We start from the raw sequence: 6,000 nt of genomic DNA, 5'->3' as shown, positions 1-6,000 counted from the left end.
TTCCATCCGGTCCAGATTCTTCAAGATCACTGACTGCCTCCCCTGGTGCACGCGACGGCCGGGCCACGCCGCCACACACACAACACCCTCAGTGGCCCTCACTCAGCCACCTCCCTCATCTACCTCCCCGCTACTCAACTACACGTCACTAAGTCCACATGCACCACACTGATTCACTGAGCGTCACCTTCACTTAATTACTGCAAGACTTTCAATAGTGTTCACCACCACCTGAGCCTTGCCCGGATGACCGCTCTCTCCACAACACAGGTAAGTCGAGCTACTGACGCCCTCCTGCCTGCTGCCGCCTCTCGCCCAGCTCCTGTTCCTCCCGCGGCTCTCTATTGTATTTGCTAATGAGTTTCTAATGATAAACATGATGTCTGGAAGATGGCTAATGACTCCCCTGTATGACGGGGTGCCTGTGCTCACCGTGGCCTTGCCTGAGGATGCGTGTGTGGTGTGGTGATGTGCCTGGGTGTGGGTGTGTGTCAAGCGTGGGTGGCGAGGCGAGGGTGATGTGCACTGCCTGGGTGAAAGTATTGGTAACAAGAATAATGTTTATAGAAAAGTTTATGTGGTATGTAATGTTAAAGGAAACGATAAGTAAATTCTACAATTATATCTTTAAACAGAAATACTTTATCCTTAGTTTCAACATTTCAACATTTACAAGAGCGAGTATCCGTTAAACATTATAGCATGAAGAAAAAGAATGTTTTTCAATACTGACATACTGACAAATAAATTCGTGTTACATATGATGCCAACATGGACAACATCAGTACTAGCCATAGACACAACGGTCATAAAGAAGTTCAGAAAGTAATTAATATGAACATTATTACCTGTGTGCTTTAGGTAAGAGCAGCCGACGATGCGCGTTAAATACTGAAAAGAAACTTGATGGAGTAGAGAACAGAAAGCGCGAGTATCGAGGAAGACAAAGAGCTTCGGGTAACTTTACGGCGGCGAAGGCAGGTGCAGTAAAGCGTCGCTGCTACAGGTGCGCCTCATACTATTACTATTTTTCTTCCGGCGCTGGCCACGAGATGATTAATAATAATTAGTGCGCTGCTGAGGTAATTGTGCAAAAAAAGAATTTCTGAGCTGCGTCTCATTTGTCTTAATGACCATTAACTCTTCATTCCGGAGCGAGCAGCCTCTTTTCCAGCCCGTGACTTCCACCGCGGAGTGACGGTTTTGGGGAGCGGGGGTTAGGGGCGCGGTTGAAGGACAGTCTTGAGGTGGAGAGGGAAGGAGGAAAGAATAACATAAGCAAAATGGATGAGAGATTTATACTTAGCATTGATACCTCTGATTAACTCTTTCACTGCAATGTGCAATAATTAACACTAGTAAAAATCATGCATGTGTGAAATTTTCTTATGCGTCTACGAGGAGAAAAAATATTGGACACGAAATTTTTTTAGCCATTATAATGTGTGGGTGTACAACAAGAAATTATGTCTCAGGGTGGTTAGTGATTAAGGAGAGATTACTGAAATAAGAATAATGAGATGAAATAAAAAAAATAGTGTCTAGATGTAAGGTAGTGATCTTATATTACAACAATAAATCACTTAGTCTCTCCTTTCGCTTTTTTTATGTCTTCGTCAAAATAATCTAACACTCTAATGTTCAGTTCATATTTCTTCATCCACATCCTCACACACACACTTACCCGCCAACCTCCCGCTACTCACCACATCCACCACAACGATGACTTTCCGCTTTCCTTTCCACAAATCTCATCTCTGTGGAATACTTTTCTATTTCCGCCATTCCAGCAAAAATTCTTATCTCACCATCTGATTCACTGTATTCCCTACTTTTATCTATTAATTAGTTTTATCTTAACTGTTTATCTTAGTATACTCAAGATGCCATTGTTACATTAATTATCCATCTACCCAATTGTTCAGTACTTCATTCCTTATTGACTCACTGATTAATACACTTTACACCATCACTCTCTATTGTTATTTGCTTTTTTTCTCTTCGTTATCATTGTCACACATCATTCAGGGTAAGAGGATGGCTTCTTCTTCTTCTTCTTCTTCTTCTTGTGACCTCATCCGCGTTATATAGCTTGATAGGTCATCGTTCCCTTCAGTAATGTGTTCTAGTCCTTCCACTATCTACAGAAGGAAAGTGACGACGCAGGGAACATATCTATACACCTAAGACCTGTCATGATAGGACCCGCTCTGAACTCACCTGCTCGCTGGCCCACCCCTCTGTTGTATGGACCCTTGTTTCTCCCACTGCTGCTCCTCATTCCCCGTCATCCTCCTCTTCTTGTAGATTGACTTATTCTCTCCGTGATGTTTTTTACTTATTACTTTTTTTTCCCTGAAGGTAATTTATCTAATCTCAATATCTAAGTTTGATTCATCACTTGTCATTTCTCTCTCTCTCTCTCTCTCTCTCTCTCTCTCTCTCTCTCTCTCTCTCTCTCTCTCTCTCTCTCTCTCTCTCTCCCCCCCGCGCACCTCATCTCTCCCTCCCTCCTTATTCACTCACTCCTATATGCATATCTCTGCCTCACTTCCTTCGCCCCGCATTCCTCATCAATCAAAGGCACCGCATACACTTGACTCGTTTCCCCACGTGAATATTTGCCAATGATTAAGAACACCGCCACGGACAGCTGCATCTTCGGACCCACCTACAGGAGGGTGTTGGGTGACCTCTGAGGCCAATTGACAACTAGGTGCTAATGACTACCCGGTGATCCTTTGACCCGAGCCGCTCCTAAGGGGATGACCTGACCGGGCCCACCTGCCCTCGTGTCTACCCGGCATGAAGCTTTTGTTTATATATAGGATTAGTAAGTATGGGGGAGGAGAGAAGTCAGGGTTGATGAAGCCGCTTATTGGCTTCACACCTCTGTGCTAAGAGAGGGCACGTGTGTCTCGGTGCTTCGTCAAGAGGAATACAGATCTAGGCTCGTCATGAGGTTAGTGCTACAGATAAACTCCCGAATATCAAGTATGGCTATAAATGATTGGTTTATTGTTTGTTTGTATTTCCATTTCCCCGAGGCGTGCTGTCTCAAACACCTCCCGTCGCAGAAACTATTAACTCTTTTATCGTGTGGGGAGCGTTCCTTGCGGCGGTTTTTATACTGCCTTGTAATTCGTATTGACATATATATATATATATATATATATATATATATATATATATATATATATATATATATATATATATATATATATATATATATATATCACACACACACACACACACACACACACACACACACACACACACACACACACGTATATCTATAAATATTGTATAAAATAAGCCGCATTGGAAGACTGGGAGGTCAGAAGAATATGACAGTGGAAAAAAGCACTTTCCAGGAAAGGCAAACTCCGTACCAAGCAAATATTCCACAAACGAAACGGAAATACCCGGGAAGACCGCAGGCCTGGGGACGGCAAGCGTTAATACTCAAGCATTTCTCTCCCTTTAACATCCAGCAAGTTGCCGAAGATTGTATTAGACGTTGAAATCTGTTGAATGCAATTACGCCCACCTGTTGCTGCAGTCAATGAATACTCAGGTGAGAGAAGCGAGAAAATGAGGCAACACAATAAGAGACCCTACAGCCAGCACCACAGGGGACTCCTGCAGTAAAGCTTTGAAACCTGCCTTGGCCGGCTCGTGTACGTGTTCGGATATCGAGCATCGGCAGAGATAACATCAGCTAATGTTTAAATCTAGCGATGAGTTGAGTGGAACAAGGGATGAGAGGTTGTATATTCAAATATTATGCTAATGGGTGTTTGTTAGACTACCCCTCTACAGTCCGGCTTGCCCCAGGTCATAGCAGTGCGGCCTGTGCCAAGACGCGAGTGTACAGCGCTGATAGGAAACACGGGCAGAGGTATACGGCGTGATGGGAAAACGTGCAATGGTATATTAATGGACAACACGCCGATATTGACAATGAATAATAGGTGAGCTAGTGTATGGCAGATGCAGAACACACGTGCACAGGTATATAGCGTTATGAGAAACACGTGCGCAGAGTAATGGAGAACACGTGCATATTAATAAATAGGGAAGTTATGCAGGTGTATGGCAAGTATGGGAAACACGTACGCGAATGTATAGCTGTCATGGGGATCACGTGCACAATTTCGGTGATGGAGGATGCAGTTACAGATATAATAACGGTGATAAATATTACCTTCACAGATGTACGGATTTAATAGAAAACACGTGTCATGATACGCTGGTGATTGGTGATGCACTTCGGACACTTATACGATAAAGCTTAAGATCACACTCCGCTTAGAATGTTTAGAGAAAAATCTTCCCGACTTAAATAAATAAACCTAACTGAAACAAACGTGTACATCTTGATCTATCTTTTCTAAAACCATCATCTGATCTTTTTGTTCCAGTGAGTCAATGATCAATATTCAGGTGCATTATTTCGTTATGCCACACTGCCTCGCACAACCTTCCCTCACATTCAGAAACACTCCGCCATGAATGTAAATGATCCATAGTCAATAATATACAAATCTAACACTCTAAAATGTAATGCCTAGATTCCGAACCTTTGGAATACTCACTAAACACCATTCATTCATCTTCCTCGCCAAAAGACTTATTTATCCTTTAAGGTATTGGATTACAACATTCACACGCCTTCAACACACATATAATCACACCGTGTACCTCACAGTCACAGTTTAGTAAAGTGTCTGAGGTAAACTAAGGAAAATGATGAACAAGAGATAATTCAACATCCTCCCTTATAAAATGAAAATGAAATGCTTCGTTTTATATTTCTTTTCCTTTTCTTTCTTCCCCCACAGCCATATTGATTTATTTTCCACATCAACATTCATCTTTTTCTTCAGTTACAATCAACATTCAACTTACTTCCCTCACCTAACACCTACAAAACGCAATGAAATGTGTGACTTGGCAAGGTTGTGTTTGATATGGTGTGGTGGCGAAGAGAGAGAGAGAGAGAGAGACGCCCATATTCTGTAATGCTTTGCTCTCTCACCATTACTATTTTCAAAGGCTGTAGTTGAAGATACTCGTGTCTTTAAGAGTATTTTTGTCGTTCTGGTGATGGATTGGCAAGATTACTATTTTATCATAAGGAAGAACTGTCTTGAAAACCGGGTAGTTGTCTCTGTGGCCTTGGAAAACTGTCGTAGTGAGAGAAGGCTTTTCTGAATACAGGCTAGAGAGAGAGAGAGAGAGAGAGAGAGAGAGAGAGAGAGAGAGAGAGAGAGAGAGGGGGAGTGAGGTAGGCAGGGAGGAGAGAGAGAGAGAGAGAGAGAGAGGCGGGTGTGGGTGTTGAGTGCGTGGGTGGCAGAGATGGTCTTACATGCACCATCCATGACTATCTCTCCTTCCAATCTCCGTCACTGCGTTTATCAAGAGACACCGTAAGGGCAGTGAAGGTCAGTCACTTCCTGCACACACACACACACACACACACACACACACACTCTCTCTCTCTCTCTCTCTCTCTCTCTCTCTCTCTCTCTCTCTCTCTCTCTCTCTCTCTCTCTCTCAATCAATCAATCAATCAGTAAGAGAAACATGATTGTACAATATTTTTTTTCACAACGTCACTACCTCTTCAGTAGTAGTAGTAGTAGTAGTAGTAGTAGTAGTAGTAGTAGAAATAGTAGTAGTAGTAGTAGTAGTAGTAGTAGTAGTAGTAGTAGTAGTAGTAGTAGTAGTAGTAGTAGTAGTAGTAGTAGTAGTAGTAGTAGTAGTAGTGGTTTATTTTAACATTTCAGCCTACATTTCCCTCCAAGTAACATCTGCCTTCTTATATTAAAAAAAGTGAATAAATACTTGGATAAATAAATAAATTAAAACCACTATAGAATTTAAGATACTATACAACTTTCATCTAAATATTTCCTCTTATATAAACCCCAAACATCTTCACCAAAACCTACATTCACTTCAATATTTACTACATCCAACTCTCACCGAAAGTTT

Source organism: Portunus trituberculatus, chromosome 49 (assembly GCF_017591435.1).
Source record: "Portunus trituberculatus isolate SZX2019 chromosome 49, ASM1759143v1, whole genome shotgun sequence".
Taxonomy (NCBI): Eukaryota; Metazoa; Arthropoda; class Malacostraca; order Decapoda; family Portunidae; genus Portunus; species Portunus trituberculatus.
This window is presented reverse-complemented; position numbering follows the sequence as displayed.